Source organism: Molossus molossus, unplaced genomic scaffold, assembly GCF_014108415.1.
Source record: "Molossus molossus isolate mMolMol1 unplaced genomic scaffold, mMolMol1.p scaffold_m16_p_17, whole genome shotgun sequence".
Taxonomy (NCBI): domain Eukaryota; kingdom Metazoa; phylum Chordata; class Mammalia; order Chiroptera; family Molossidae; genus Molossus; species Molossus molossus.
The window spans coordinates 34,970,392-34,987,631 of NW_023425352.1; the positions used below are offsets into that span (position 1 = coordinate 34,970,392).

General features: G+C 41.7%; 1 protein-coding gene across 5 annotated transcripts in view; it reads left to right on the forward strand.

Annotated features, from left to right (window-relative positions):
- SGMS1 (sphingomyelin synthase 1) overlaps positions 1-17,240 on the forward strand; it is a 264,910-nt gene that overhangs the window by 83,652 nt on the left and 164,018 nt on the right. For 4 of the 5 annotated variants that reach the window (XM_036264649.1, XM_036264653.1, XM_036264650.1 and 1 more), the window contains one exon: positions 7,491-7,582. The exons of the other annotated variant lie outside the window; for it this stretch is intronic. The gene's annotated coding sequence lies outside the window, so the exon portion shown is untranslated. The remainder of the gene's footprint in view (positions 1-7,490; positions 7,583-17,240) is intronic. 5 annotated transcript variants of the gene reach the window in all.

Here is a 17,240-nt window from a genome sequence, read left to right on the forward strand (position 1 = left end):
AGTCCAAGAAAATGCTCTGTGGAGTGGCTGTGTGACCCTGGGATTACGTCCCTGCTGGCCTCACTGGTCTTGCAGTTTGAAGCAACGGTCTCTGCTGCTGCTTGTAATGCGCCATGGAGCCCGTCAGGATCCAGACTCAGGATCCTCATCTGTAAAACTGGGATCGTTTGATGAACCTCTGAGTGGTTTTGAAGATTGAGTAACATCTGTGAAGTGCCTGTTATATGGCCAAGAAGAGAGTAGGCCCTCAGTAAATAACAGCTATTCTTACCACTTAAAATGGATGACTTTTTTTTTTTTTTAAATTCCAAAGCATTTTGAGATACAGGTTTATAAAATTTTTTGAGTCAGAGTAGTTCATGTTTATTGATATTTGAAAGAATCCACAATGTATTTCAAATTCTATAGTTAGCATTCTTCTGGGTCTGGGGACTGATACTGTCTCCTTGTTGGTGTTTTCATATGGCTTAGGACTGAGCTACAACAGCAGTTATTTTAATTACTTATTTATTATTTTATTTATGTAGTACTTAGTGCCAGGTACTGGAACTAAGCTCTTTACATAATTTATCTCATTTAATCCTTACAACCAGGACACTGAAGCACAGGGAAAGGTCAAGTAATTTGTTTCAGGTCACACTGGAGGACCTGCCATTGAATCCCAGGTGTCTGACTTCTAAGCCCAGGGTCTTAGCCCTCTTCCTTCCTTCAGCGTGTGTTAAATTACTGAGGAGATGGCTCGTCAGAGCTGCAGACACAAGTGTTTGGTGGATGACTTTCAATCAGTGATTGCGGTGAGCTTGAACCGTGGTAGGTGGGTGCTCCTTGTAAGTCTGTCGAGGGAGGGGATGGATATGGATGGGCTGAATGGCTGAACATATGGCTGCCTCATTGACATAAACCCTCTATTTTGACTTTGTTAGAATCAGAGACTGATTAACTGGAAGACAATGACCCAGGCAAAGTTAAAAATGAGAATAATAGCTAACATTTATTAAGTGCTTACTACATGGTAGGCACAGGCTAAATGTTTTGTGGTTAACTTACTGGATTCTTCCAAGAGCCTTATCAGGCAGGTATTATTCCATTTTATAGATGGTGAGTTTCACGTGCTTTAGTCCTAAACCTGAAGTTAAGAGACTGGACTTTAAAACAGGGGAGACTGGGTGTGAATCCCACAGTATTCGCAGAGCTGGCCTTCCCTCTGTGTTATCTGTGATGATTGTGTATGAAGACCAGTGCTGCTTGGATATCCATGAGGGAGCTCTGCACATTGGTCATTACCATAGCAATGATGCCGTGTGTGGCATGTATGCATTTCGTTGCCAATGTTCCTTGCTTGTAGAAAAGTCTTCATGTTGAAGCTAAAATTCTCATATTTTTGGTTTTGGCTAAAACTATTTTTTCTGCACTGCTTTTTGCTGGAAGTGGAAAAACGTTGCCCGTTCCTCTTAGCAGGGTGTTTAATATGATGTGGAATGGTAGAGTCTTAATTGTTTTTTTTTTTTTCCCTAGGTTAAGCCTTCCATGTGCATTCCATACCTCGAGTTAGGGTTCAGTGATCTTTACGTATCTACTTGGGATCCTTTTCTTTTTCCCCCAAATTTCCCCAGACATGTAGAGCTCAGCACTGATCAGTTTGACCCTGGCTGATATGTATTATGACATGAGATTGTATGTCCTCCTTCATGGTCAAGGTTGGCAATGTGAAGAAGATTACCTGTGTGAGGTGATGTGCGGTACTGAAATAGTCATCCTCTGACTTACTCTGCATGAGAACCAGTGTGGCATTTGTGAAGCAGCTGGTCATTGGCATTCCTTTTTGTGCCTCCTTCTTCAGCTCCCCAGCTCCACAATCTGAGGCCAGAAACGGGCATATTAAGTCAATGACATACAGGGCCCAGATGGAGTACATTCACTAATCTATTCACTAAAACTCACTTATTCAGCTTGTATAGGAAGTAACATGTTACCCCTAAGAGAGGATCGATCCTATTGGTTGTATAATATACAAACTTTTTGAGAATGGAATTGATTTAATTATATAAATATTTCAGATTTTTCCCTGTGAGAAGTTCTTTTAATCGTTGACATAGAACATCTTTTTTTTTGTTGTTGTTCCTAGTAAGAAATTCTTCCCCATTTTTCCTTTTTCTTTAAAACATTTCTTACTTGAGCCATGTGTATATTATTGGATTCTTAGAAACTACTGGTCGCCCTGTCTGGATGAAATATCTTGGTCTTTATTATGAATGTCATAGTTGATATAAGTTTATGAGTATCTTTATGATATCCTCTTCTGAAGAATTCTGATGAGTTTTTTACATCTTATTGTCACCCTTTTTTTTTTTTTTATCTTCACCAGAGGACATTTTTCCATTCTTTGTTCAGATAGAGCGGGAAGGAGAGAGAGGAAGAGAGAGAGAGAAACATCGATGTGAAAGGGACACATCGAGTGGTCGCCACCCACACGACCCAACCAGGGCCGGGGACAAACTGCAACCGAGGTACATGCCCTTAGCGGGAACTGAACCTGGGTCTCTCCAGACCACAGGCTGATGCTCTAATGGCTGAGCCAAACTGGCTAGGGCTCATTGTCACCCTTTTAGTGTTGTCATGAGGTCACCATTTGTTGCTTCTCCAGTTATACTGCTAATTCTTCCATTAAATATGTTTGGTACTGTTTATGGAAAGGCTGTGAGCTCTTTGGTTCCTTCAGTCCCCAGCTGTGTGACATTGGGAAGTTGCTGAGCCTCTGCCCGTTTGCTCATCTGTAGGAGGGGCTGACAGCAGCACCTACTGTACAGAGTCCCTGTGAGCGCGAGACGAGATGATGCATGTTGAGTGCCCATAGTGCTTAGCATGTTGTAAGTGCTCAATAAGTGATTAGTATAAAAGTGAGCACAGGTGCTCTGAGAATCTGAAGGTCGGGACACTAATGCGGCTTTGAATGGTGATCATGAAATATTCACCAGAGGTTGTCAAGCCTCAGCGAGTTAGTCAAGAGAGGAAAGGGAGGGAAGGGTGTTTCTTGAAGGCAAATGGTGATGGAGCAGAAAATGCCAGGAGATGGAATGGAGAGGTCAGCAGGGAGCAGATGATGGAGGGCTTGTCTTGTGAAGCCCAGGGGCTCCAACAGTGTTCCTGGGAAATGGGAACCACAGAAGAATTTGTACACTTGTGCTGATCTGAGGAAACAGAATTCAACAGGCTCCACGTGGAGACACTCGGTCCTGCAGGAAGACTGATCTGAGAGCCCCTTAGGATAGGGAGCCTGGACAGTGAGGGGGGCCAAGGGACAAACAGCACCGTGTTCACATCGGCCACTTGCCTTCAAGTTCTAGGGGGCTTGAAGTAAAGCCAGAAAAAGATGTAACTTGCCATGCGTTGGCTCCCTTTGAGAAAGTGAATTAGATGGGCTGCAGTGTGCATTTCTGACAGGGAGACAATCTGCTCTAGAAGGAGGAGGTTGTCCCGCGCGTGTGCCTGACACGCTGTCTGGAATGTTGCTTGTGCGTGTGCTGGGGGCGCGAGTCCGCTGGCTGATGCAGGGAGAACCATTCTCCATTTTCCTGCTACTGCGAAATTATCTTTTCTCACAGTATGTTCTGTTAGCCAATTTCCTCTTGATTAACTTCGTGTCTGGGGTTGCATGTTTCTTTTTTGACTATTATTTTTTCTTTTTCTAAAAATTCTCCCTCGAGGATATTTTTCCATTGATTTTCAGACAGAGTGGGAGGGAGGGAGGAAGGGAAAGACAGACAGAGAGAGACAGACAGACAGACAGACAGACATCAGTGTGAGAGAGACACATCTATTGAACCAAAACAGAAGTATGTGCCCTTGGCCAGAATTGAACCCAAGACTCTTTGGTCCTTGGGCTGACACTCTAACCAATGAGCCAAACCGGCCAGGGCTTGACTATTTGTTTTTTTGCTAATTATTTTCTCACTAGTGGTTAGACGTAGAAATAGAAATACATCAGAAAATGATTTACATGAAAAGCAATTTTCTCTCCACCCCTAAGTACATGCACATAAACAAGAAAAATGAAGACTAGCAGCTAACTTTGATTTCTTTGGGTAGACTACAGTGTGTTGTTATGCTGTTTGGAGGAAGAGTAATAGAAACAAATGTAAATATGTGGCAGTGATAGCCAGCCGGCCATCCGAAGTGCGTATCTGCTTTGTGGAAGGAACAGACATTTCCCCGCCATTTTGTTTGGAATTTCCTGATGTCTAGAGAGCATGTCTCTTGCCACAGCGCTGCAATGAAAGTAAACACATCCATTTTTAAGAAACAGATTGTTAGACAGTTTCTTTGAAATGTTTAAATAAAGAGCATTTACTATATGCCCAAAGTGTTTGATTCTTAACCCCTCCAGTAGAGCAGCCCCACGATCCTCAAGCATCACAAGTGTTGAAGGCAGAGAGGAGACCGGGGATCTGGGGCCGGGCTGGCCCTCCAGTAGTCACCTGGAAAACTGGACACCACAGGGGGTCATTGTTATCGGCACTGGGCAGCAGGCAGCCAGGACTGAGATCCTTGCGAGAAGAGGACCACGTGAGGCGAGACACGGTAGCTCTGGCGTTCTGCTTGAGCACTGCTCCGGGCTTGGTCTGGGAGAGGGGCCTGGGAGCACAGTAGTCTCATGGCGTTCAGGGCCACCCAAGAGGCTGGCATTTGTATGCAGGGCACTGGGGAGGAGAGAGCTGTGCTGGGGGAACCCAGGAGCTGGAATGTGTATTTATGTGAGGTGGGACGTAGCAGAGCCGCTGCCACCGGGTTTGGCAGAGAATGGCCGTGCCAGAGGTCACATAGAACTGGCAGAAAGGGAGAGACTGGCCTGGCGAGGGCGGGGCCTCCACACCAGCACCTCAGCCCTTCTACTGAGACGCCAGAAAGACCGCAGCTTAGGCGCAAGGGCCATGTGCTAGGACTACGGACATAACTGAAATAGGCCTGTCGTAACCATGTGTAAAACCAAGCCTGACAAGAGTAAGAGGACCTGCCAGTACTTTAACTGCCATTGAAATCAAACTGAATACCTTCTAATTGTGTACCTTGTAATAGAAAACAGGCATGCAAAGAAGCTGGAAAATGTGACTCATTTAAAATGAAAAGTGATCAGTACAAACTGACAATGCCTTTACAACCGTGTTATACTAGATCTTGGTCTCTAACAGCATTCTCCACTGAAAGGAATCGGTACTTTCTGGAGAAATGGCTCCGTCCAGAGAAGAGATGGGCTAGGTATAAGATGAGCCTGGAACTTTTTTATTTTTTCTTTATTGATTTTTAGGGAGAGGAAGGGAGAGGGAGAGAGAGATAGAAACATCGATGAGAGAGAACATCAATTGGCCACCCTCCCACATGCCCTCCATTGGGGATCGGGCCCACAACCTGGGCATGTGTCCTGACCGGGAATTGAACCAGCGACCTCTTGGTGCATGGGTCGATGCTCAACCACTGCGCCACACCAGCCGGACTGGAACATTTTTTTTTTAATGTCAGCAAGTAAGGATATAAAAGTAAGCCCTGGCCAGTTTGGCTCAGCGGTTGGAGCGTCAGCCCACAGTCCAGAGAGACCCAGGTTCGGTTCCTGCTAAGGGCACATACCTCAGTTGCAGTTTGTCCCCAGCCACAGTTGGGGTCACGTGGGTGGCAGCCAGTCAGTGTGTATCTCTCACATTGATGTTTCTCTCTCTCTTCCTCCCTCTCTCCTCTTGCTCTATCTGAAGATGAATGCAAAAGTGTCCTCAGGTGAGGATAAACAAATAAATAAATAAAAAGTAAGAAAAGCATGATGGGGGCATGGCACAAAGACAAAGGAGCCAGCTTAAAGGGGCGCCCACTGGCTAAGTGTGAGACAGCTTGAGCACTAAAATAATTAAGTCCAGTGATAAATTATAAACCATTAAAAGTAGGACTTCATGTATCCATATTGATCACACCTAGAAGAGTAGACAACCAATGTGCAATGCTGAGTAATGACTGACAACGCGAGGGAATGCTGGCGTCGAGACAGCCAGCATGTGGCCATCGCAGTCAAGTTTAGATACATCTAGGGGGAAAGTTTGCTGAGGAACAAGCTATTTTCACCGTCTTAAAGTATGTCCCTACAAATTGCTTATTAGTTGCAAGGGAAAAATATTAATTTTCCATTGGGGAAATTAGTCAAAACCTTGCCTGGGTGATCAAATGAACATTGCCAGCGAGGGTCAGGCGGACTGGGCGGACTTTCAGATACTACACCTGAAGAAGAAAATCTTGCCTCTGTCATTTTTTTAGCTGATAATGCATGACCTGAATTGAGTCATGAGAAAATGTCAGACAAGTCAAAAGGAAATGTTTTATTCATATAAAAAAGGGGAGGACTATATTTTCCCAAAGTGCCAGTGTAATGAAAGACAAAGGAGAGCTGTGTGTTTCAGATTGATGGCAGTTCAGTGCAGTGACCCTGCGCTGGACCTTTGTGGGAAAAGAAACTTTCTGATGTGCGTTCGGTTGATTGAAAACGTTAGTAGATTAAAGCATTGTATCAATATTAAATCTGAGATTGATAACAATACATTACGGCCATTTAAGAATTCCCCTATTCTCAAGAAATAAATTCGGATGTAAAGAGCCATGGGGTATGGAACTTATCCCCACATGGCTCAGAAAGCAAATGTTGAGTGAATGTGTCTGTAGACAGAGAGTGAATGGTTAAGTATATGGGTTAAATGTTAATAGGTGAACTTGGGTAAAGAATATATGGCATTTTTTGAACTATTATTATTCTACAACTTTTTTATAAGCTTGAAGTAATTTCCAAGTTTAAAAAAAAGCCCAGTAATATGACAATGACTTAAAGAGAAAAAGAGGGTATGTAAAAAGATACATGTGTTTCTTAACTATCCTGGTGTGGATTTCCTACCCTTTGGGTCATCTCTGGTAAATACCCATTTAACCCTATCACACAGTGTCTGTGTCATTCAGTAGGCAAAGCTACTTCTGTATCTCTGGTTTAAGAAAGTAAATCTAGTGCAAGAAGAAATCACAACACTGCTTTTCAAGTTGAAACCATTATATTATTTTGTGCCATAGAAGAATTTAGAATGAGGAGTCATAGAGGTGGTTCTAATCCCTCCTTTGATACTTACTGGCTGAATGGTCATGGGAAAGTTCTGTAACCTTTGGGAGGTTCAGCTGCTGCAATTTAAAATAATACTTGCCTGTTTTCAAGATCTTATGGCTCAAATGAGAAAATGCATGCAAAAGCTCTTTGTAAATAATAATGGTTTCCTGTACAAACATTAAATTACTATTAATAGTTGTGGTTGAAGATGAACAATGGCTTAGACTAAGGTAGAGAGTTTCCTTAACTCCAGAGGCTCTTTTTGCTTTTAAATGTTAAGATTAATTCTAGAAGAGAGATTCTTTCCCCACAAGACCCTTTGGTTCCTTCTGGTTGCCCTCGTCCTCATTTCCTACCTTTCTTGTTCCAGGCAACGCTTCAGGGAGTGAAGAGGTTGTGGATTCTCTGAATTTTGAGAACAGTGAAGTGGGAACGTAGTAGTGGTTGTATGCAAGACAGCATGTAAGTCAAACTCATTGTTCCACCCATTCCCAAACATCTCATGGATATGAAGTTCCTCTAAGTAGTCCTGCTTTGCTCTGAGATTGTGTGTGGGGCTCTGATGGGTGGAGGGATCTTTCAAGTCTTTAAGGAGCCCCAGGTCAAAATCAGCCAAGGTTTTGGAGGAAAAAGGACCGAAGAAGCCAGCTTCCTCATAGGAGGAGGAAGACAACATGGGCCAGGGTGGTAGAAATTCATAAAACAAAGGGCACAGGAAATAATGTCTGCCTGAGTCGTCACAGCAGTGACAGGAAAGGGTACTGCTAGATCTGAAGTCACATAAACCAGGACATTTAAAAGCTTAACATTTAAACTTGACATTTACAAGGAAAAAGATTGCCTGAATTAAGGAAAATCTCTACCTTAGTGTAAGCCATTTTTCATCTTTAACCAAAACTATTCCTAATAATTTAGTTTTAAAGAAGAAATTATTAGGAAAGGTTCTAAGGAGAGTCACTGGGCGCCAGGCCTTTTCCTTTGATCTGGAATTGCTTACGACTGAGGCTCTTTATTCTGGAAGATTGTAGTCCCAAGGCCTGCTCTCTTCTCTGGGGTTGAACAGTCTTGGCCAGTGCTGCCAGTGTCCGCCTGAGATGAGATGAAGAGCTTGCTCGGATCGTTTGGAATCGATGGACATATCAATAGTTTCCCAGACAAGGAAAAGCGAAAGGAGTTCATCACCACCAAACCAGCATTATATGAAATGTTGAAGGGTCTTCTTGAAGGAGGAGAACAAAAATATGAACAATAAAATGGCAGTTAATACATATCTATCAACAATTGGATCTACAAACGAAATGAGCAAGCAGAACAGAATCAGACTCATAGATACAGAGAACTTTTTGTTGCTTGCCAGATGGGTGGGGGCTTGGGGGATGGGTGGAAAAGATGAAGGAAGGAAGAAGTACAAATTGGCTGTTAGACTGATGAACCTCAAAGGGAAGGGGAGAGGGAGGGTGGGATGAGATAAACCAAAGAACTTCTGTGCATATATGCATAACCAACGGACACCAACAATAGTGTGGGGAAGGCAGGAGGGGAGTGAGATTGGGGAGGAGGGGGTCAATGGGGGAAAAAAAGGGGGAACATTTATGATATATTCAACAATAAAGATGAGTTAAAAAAAAAAAAGAGCTTGCTGGAACACAGGCCAGCAGACTGCTTACTGCATTGAGGAAGTCTCAGGCCGAAAGTAAACATCAGCCGAACTAAACAGTATTCTGAGTGTTGGTAGTTAATTTTCATTCTGGCACATAATTACTATTTTTATATATATTCAAACAATATATTGACTGGTTTTGTTTTTAAGCTTGATAAGAATGGTACATTACGTGCAGTATTCTGCAACTTGAATTTTTCACTCAGTTGTTAAAATTCACTTGTTGCATACAATGGTAGTAAATTAATTTTAATGTTAAATAAAGTTCTGTTGTGAAAATCTATTACAGTTTATCTTTGCTCCACTTCCTTCCAACTTTGGTATTCTGTTGTGGATATAAAATAGCATATCATTGTGGTCTTAATTTGCATTTTCCTGATTAATACCAACATTGAGTGTCTTTCTTTGTAGTGTCCTCGGAAAACAGAGTTATGACTTTAATGTAGAGAGATTTTTCAGTCTTTTCTTATATAGGTAGTGCATTATTGTTTGTTTCTGTTTTAGTTTTCTTCTTCTTCTTTTTTAAAATACATTCTAACATCTCCTTTAACTCTGTGTGTTTTTTCATTTCTAATCACAAATTTTTTTTTCATTTGGATTGAAGTTTTTGTTGATTTGTGTTCTCATTCTTTTTTTTTTTTGGTCTGCTGCATTCTATTTCTGTTCAAATGATTGCCCTGAAAGTATACACTTAACAGTTTTTAAGTTGATCAGTAGTTAAGATATTTTAATCCCTTTCCAGAATAATACAAAACTCACAGGACACCTGATGAAGACTCCTTTCTCTGCATGTTTACGATTTCTTGCTTCTTTTCCCTTCTTGCATCTTACATCTTTCCTCTGGGGAGACTTGCCTTCTTCATGTTTTTTTTTTTTCTTAGAATATATTGGTAGTAACATCTATCAGATTTGATTTATGTAAAAAGTCTTTATTTCGCTCTCAGAGTTCTTAGTTGACAGTTGTTTTCTCCTAGTGTTATGAACATATTGTTGCATTGTCCCATGACTCCCACTTTTGCTCTTTGGAAATCTGTTGGTAGTCTTTCATTTGCCATTTTTTAGTAGGTGATTTGGCTTAATTTAAGATTGTTTGTCTTTTGGGGCTCTGCAGTTTCACTACAGTGTCTATGTGAAACTTTCTGGATTTTTAATCCTGTTTATATTTGCTGTGTTTGGTGTAATTCATCAGCTCTAACAGTGACTCAGCTACTAATGCTTTGAATACTGTCTCTCTTCCATCATCTCTATTGTCTCCTGGTTTTGATAAAACATATGTTAGAAATTCACTTTTTATTCTTTATGTCTTTTTTTTTTCTTTATTGATTTTAGAGAGAGAGGAAGGGTGAGGGAGAGAGAGGTAGAAACATTAATGAGAGAGAACATCGATTGGCCGCCTCCTGCATGCCCCCCACTAGGGATTGGCCCACAACCTGGGCATGTGCTCTGACCGGGAATTGACCTTAGAAGTTAGAATCACTACTTTTGGAATAACTCGTAAGAACAGAGTTCCTGCTCAGCACACCTTTATCATGACTCCCAATCTGTTTTCTTTTAAAATGTCATTTTTCTTTCTATCTAAAATACTGCATGTAAAAGACTCAGTTGTGGCTCTAAGCCTGTGGATGCTTTTCCTTCTCACATGGAGTGCGGAACATTGCTGTTCGCTGTTGTGAATTAGAGGCATCATCTGTAAACTCCATGTCCTTACAGTCTACATCCCTTTGAGAGGTGTAGAAAGCTGCATAAAGTTTTTAGTCTGTAAAATGTTAAATTGACTTTGACTTTCCCACATGAAAATTTGTTGTTTCAAAATCAGTCGAGCTGGCTGATTTCATAGTTTATTTATTCTGCAGAAGAATGCCATACCTTTGCAGAGGCGTCACAGATCTGATAGGTGAGTGTGTGTGGATTAGGATTTTGTGATGAAAGTGGTATGTTAGAGATGCTTCCAATCTGCAAAATCTTTATGCTTTGTAGATCACAGGAAGCATTCTTGCAATACTAGTGCAATCACAGAAAAAGCAGGCACTGAAAACATTCCCAGGAAATGCTGAGCTCTGTGGCTAGAGGTTCTCTGAGGGACTGCCTGTTATTGACCCTGTACTTTCTCTTGGAAGACGTAAATATCACATAATTCTGTGGCCTGTTCTCCCTTGGGAAGCAAATTCTAAAAGAAGTTACTAACTCTGTGTCCTCATATTCTGGCTTAGGGTTGGCTGTCAGTTCGGGCACTATTGCTGGCTTTTTGTTTGGTTAGCTGAGCAGTCCAGAAGCTCCACCTGGAAGAGATGAAGGAGACTTGAGCAGACACCAGGAATGGCCCGTGCTGCCGGGGAGCCATCGTTCACGTGCACGCTGCATGGGTGCAGGGCAGGGCATCTTAACCGCCACTGCCCCCTGTTGGGTTAGCCTGGGCCGGACACTTCATAGTGTAGGCAATACCTGGCCATTTGAGTCTCCCACTTCTCCTCTTTTACTGTAAACATGTGTCCCTTTGAAAGTTATGATTTGGATCATGAGCATCATTTTGAACTCTGGTTAAATCAGAATGATGCAGAGAGATAGCCTAAGAATGCAGCCTTCAGAAGTCCTTTTCAGCTGGGGTGTTAAAAACTGGGGCTGGACCGTCAGTGTCAAGACAAGTGCCCTTAAAGCAGAGGTTGGTCACCGGGCCCCATCCTATGACCCAGAGCAGTGCTTTGCTGCACAGGGTCCCTGTATCTCCTGGGCTTTGGTCCTCACCATGTCCCTCTAGACCAGTGGTTCTCAACCTTCCTAATGCTGCGACCCTTTAATGCAGTTCCTCATGTTGCGGTGACCCCAAACATAAAATTATTTTTGTTGCTACTTCATAACTGTAATTTTGCTACTGTTATGTCTTAGGCGACCCCTGTGAAAGAGTCATTCGACCCCCAAAGGGGTCGCGACCCACAGGTTGAGAACCGCTGCTCTAGCCCGAGAACGGTCACTCATCTCTGACTTGGCCCTGGAACACTTGGCCATTCATAACATTTCCTCCTTTCTCACATGAGGTAATAAGTTTGCATATTGCTAAATAAGGTTTTAAAAAATAACATTACTTTAAACACCTTCTTCTCCAACTTGTCCTCCCTCCTGCTCACTCAGTTTACCTCTGGGTGCTTATTGTCGTTCCCTTTATTCGATGCCTGCAGGGTGCCCACAGAATACTATTTTTCGCCTTTGCCTCAGCTAGGGTGTTTTGGGGGTTGGCAGCAGAGCATAGATGGAGCCAAATTAGGTTCATTAGTAGCCAGATGACCTAGCTTCAGCTTGAAGTTCCATTCATAGTCTGTAGACTTTGGCTAATAACTTAGCTTTTCTGAATGTTCCCACCTAATAACTACCTTCATCTGTTCATATGGTAGAGTAGTGGTTCTCTGAAAAATTATTGAGGACCCTGAAGAGCTTTGCTTATATGAGTTATAGCTAACATTTTGTGGTAGGCAGATAAATGGCCCCCAAATTCCCAGAACTTGCGAATATGTTACTTTCCATGGCAAAAGGGACTGCATCTGGTTAAGTTAAGCATCTCAGGATGGGGAGGGTGTCCTGGATTATCCAGGTGTGCTCATGTCATCAAAGGCTCGTAATAAGAGGGAGGCAGCTACGTGAGAATCAGAGGGAATTACGAGGATGGAAGCAGAGGTAGAATTGATGCCATTGATGGAAGGGAGACCTGGAGCCAAGGGGGACAGGCATCCTGCAGGAGCTGGAAAAGGCAAGGGACACACTCTGCCCCCGCTCCAGGAGGAACTCAGTGCTGCCAACACCTTCCTTCTAGCCTTGTAAGCCCCATTTTTAGTCTTCTGACCTCCAGACCTCTAAGATAATTCATGTCATTTTAAATCACCATGTTTGTAGGAGTGGGAAAATGATGCAGATATTTTCTGTGTTAGAAATTAAAATTAAGAAATGAAAAAAATATTAATTAAATATTTTTTTTAGAGAGGAAGGAAGAGAGAGATAGGAACATTGATGTGAGAAACATCTGTCGGCTGCCTCCTGCACGCCCCCTACTGGGGATTGAGCCCGAAACCCAGGCATGTGCCCTGACAGGGAGTCGAACCGGTACCTCTCAGTCCATGGGACAATGCTCAATCTACTGAAGACACACCGGCCAGGCTAATAAATGTTAATTTATTTCAAAATGAACCATTTCTTAGCATAAATTACTTTTGAGGGGGAAATAACAATTTTCCAACTATTAGTGAGAAGACTGCTGTATTTCGTAAATCTCTTTAATGCCTGGCTTAATAGAAGCTAGTGGAGTCTCGATTCAGCTTCTGCGTTCATTTTGTTGTGGCATCGTGTGTTGTGCAGCCTCTGAAAAACTCCCCCGTATACGTGTGAGAGAATGGACACAAGAGGCAAATACCATCTTACTATTATTATGAAAATAGCTTTGGCTTCATGGACTACCTAAAAGGGTGTTAGAGATTCCCAGAAATCCCCAGAACCCACTTTGAGAACTTCTGGGCTAGGACATAGCCACATGCTGATTGCAAAAGAGTCTGAGAATTGCAGTTCTTGTTCTGGGTTTAAAGAGTGGGGGCTCTGTTATTAAGGAAGAAAGGGAGAATGGATATTATGGTACATTTAGCAATCTCAGATGCTTAGTATTTCAAAGTTTGATACCCATGGTAAGTAGACAGTCACTAAAATGTTGGTTTCTCTTATCCTTGTCCTTATTTTAGCTCAGACAAATGGGCAATTTGCTTAGGCTGCGTCGTTTAGAAATACCTGTGATGGAACACAATGGCCTGGAGGCAGAGGCATAATTGGAATTTTGTATTTGTAGTTAAATTATATAAAATATCTCTGTTTAGTGCACATAGGCAGCTTTTTTATCTCTTGTTTGGGTCTTTTGAACTTAGCATATGTTTCCTTTCCTTGGGTAGGAGGAAAGTGGGAATTGAAATGAGATGTCAGACTCAGCTTTGATTCATAGTTTTTTTGCATGGATTTGAAAATACAAGGGTGTGACATTTCCTCTGGGTCATTTTATAAATAGTTCCTACTGCTCCTTGGCAGCATTCTGTCCCTGAAGAACAATCCAGTTCCAGTTTCTGATATGAAATGGCAGTTAGGAATATCTGTACTAAATATCTTATATTTTTTGAAAAATGTATATAAATATAACAAAACAGTTTGGCCTTAAGTGGCTTAATTTTGAGGTTCATGTAAAGTTTAATACTGATCTCATTAATGTATGGCCATGTGTTTAATGTATTTTTAGTGCTATCTTTATCTTTAAATCAATTATTTCAATACCTTTTGGGTAAGTTCTTGTGAGATATTTTAACATCCCATATATGGTCTTGAACTATTATTTTAACCTTTGGGTGAGAGAAGCCTTTGTGTTTTCCCCAACTTGGATTGTTTATTTCCTAACTGAACTGATTGGGAGGGGAGCTTTGGTCTGGAATGGAGGGTGGAGAAGCAGCAGAGATGACTTTAGAGCCTTGAGCACTTATGGGGGGTGCCTTTGTTGGGGAGTCACACTGAGTGGGTACTTTGGGAGCCAGAAGATCGTACCAGTGTCAGGTGCCCTTTATGAACTGGAGGCAGAAAAGACAGTTTTACTCACTTGACTCTTTTTCTCAGAGGCCACTGAACACCATCTTGTGGATGCCAGTGTCTGTTTTATCTTATAAAGTATTGTGTTATCAAGATGCAGGTCCTCCTTGGTTGAAAACTTGGTTAAAATAGAGTGAATTGGGTTAAAGATGGTGGTGTAGGAAGACCCTGAACTCACCTCCTCCCACACATACACCAAGTATACACCTGCATATAGAGTTCCTACTTCAGGAGGCTGAAGAAGAACTTAGGACTCATTGAACAGTTTCTGCACAACAAACAAACGAGGGACCACAGAGAGAAGGGTAGGAGAGACAGAGACATAGTAGCCATGGGTATCCCACCTGATGCAGCAACCCGTAGTAGGAGGGATATCACTGAGGGCCTATGTAGACTCACCTGCCCTGGGGCACAGCAATAAAACAATGATTTAAAGACACCTAGAGTGTGAAAATAATCTATTTACTATCTCCAAGGCACCTGCCAGACAGGTGGAAACTGTGAGAACTCTCTGGAATCAGAGACATTGGTGATTGCCATTATTTATATTCCTCTTCCACCTAGGTGGCACAGGTGGGAGCTTCGTCCAAGTACTCCAGCCTGCCACAGTGTGCTTCAGGCCATCTTGGTTCATGCCCCCTACAGTCCCAGCCAGCCAGCTAGCCAGGAAGCCCTTGCAGCCACACACCACAGGATACCTGGGCCTGTACCTACTCCCCACCAGACCAGCTGGCTTACCATGGTGCTTTCAGAGTACACACTGTGGGATATCTAGGCCTGTGCCTGCCCCAGCTTCAGCTAGTTCACCAACCAGGGTACCCCTGGCCCTGTATGTACCGTCTTCAGCCCCAGCCTTCCAAAGCCACCTGGAACATACAGTCTATACAGAGGTGCTCCTACACAAAGCCACTCCTTCAAGATTGAGAGAGGTGGTGGTTTAATCAATTCATAGAAACAAACACAGAATATCAAACAAAATGGCAATATAGAGGAATATATTCCAAATGAAAAAATAAGGAGAAAAAGAACCCTAATGTAATGGAGATAACTAATTTTCTTGATAAAGAATTCAAGTTAGTGATCATAAGGATGCTCACTGAACTTGGGAGAAGAATAAAACAGTGATAACTGCAACAAAGAGTTAGAAAATATAAAAAAGTACAAGTTAAAGATTATAATAACTGAAATAAAAAATAAACTAAAGGGAATCAATAATAGCAGATTAGATAATATGGAAGAATGGGTTAGTGACTTGGAAGACAGATTTGTGGCATCTACTCAATCAAAACAGCAAAAAGAAAAATGAGTTTTAGAAATTAAGGATAGTTTAAGGGACATGTTGGACAACATCAAGAATACAAACATTCATATTATACGGGTCCCAGTAGGAGAAGAGAGGAAAAAGGGCAGAAAACTTATTTGAGGAAATAATGGCTGAAAACATTCCTAACCTGGGAAAGAAACCAGACATTGAGATTCTGAGATCACAGAGAGCACCAAACAAAGTGAACCCAAAGAGATCCATACCAACACATATAATTAAAATGGTAACAGTTAAAAGAAAAAGAATCATGGAGGCAGCAAAAGGAAAACAATGAGTCACATACAAGGACAAGCTGTCTGCTGATTTCTCAGCAGAAACTTTGCCGGCTAGAAGGGAGTGGCATATATATTTAAAAGACTGAAAGGAGAAGCCCACACTACGATATACCCAGCAAGGTTATCATTCAGAATTGAAGAAGACATAAAGAGTTTCCCAGACTAACATAAACTAAAAGAATTTATTACCATTAAATCAGCTTTATGAGAAATGGGAAATGGACTTCTTTAAGCTGAAAAGAAAAGGAGCTGACTAGTAAAAGAAAACATATGAAAGTAAAAATCTCACTGATAAAGGCAAATACATATTCAAATACATAGTTAAGGCAGTGGATCAGACACCTAAAAAGCTAGTATGACGATTAAAAGACAAAAGTAGCGAAATGAATTATAATTACAATAAGTAGTTAGGGGATACACAAAACAAAATGATTTAAAATATGATGTCAAAAACATAAAATATGGGAGGGGGAATAAAAATGTAGTGCTTTTAGAATGTGTTGAACTTAGACACCTATTGGTTTAAAATAGACTGGCATACACACACACACACACACACAAATGTATATGTTGATATATATGAACCTCATGATAACCATGAACCAAAAAACCAACAATAGTTACACAAAAAATAAAGAGAAAGGAACCCAAAATAATTCTAAAGACAACTAACAAATCACAAGGAAAGAAACCAAGAGGAGCATAGAGGAACTAAGAGGAACTTCTAAAACAACCAAAAAGAATGAACAAAATGGCAATAAGTACATACCTATCAATAATTACTTTAAATGTAAATGGGCTAAATGCTCCAAGCAAAAGATATAGAGTGGCTGAATGGATAAAAAAACTAAAAAACAAACAAACAGACAAAAAACAAGACCCATCTATGTGCTGCCTACAAGACTCACTTCAGATTGAGACTCACAGACTGAAAGTGACTGGATGGGCAGATATATTTCAAGCAAATAGAAATGAAAGGAAAGCTGGGGTAGCAATATCCATAGCAGATAAAATAGACTTTAAAACAAAGACTATAAAAAGAGGCAGAAGCCCTGGCCGGGCTTACGCAGTTGTTTAGAGCATCACTCGATATCTCAAGATTATGGGTTCAGTCCCCCATCAGGTCCTTAGTTACACAAGATGTCTCAACCAGACATGAGTGTAGCCTCTTTGGTACTTTGGCCTCTAACTGAGTAGTGGAAATAACCATTACCATAGAGCTGCGTGCACTAACACGTGTCAGACAGAATGCTGCTGGGAGAT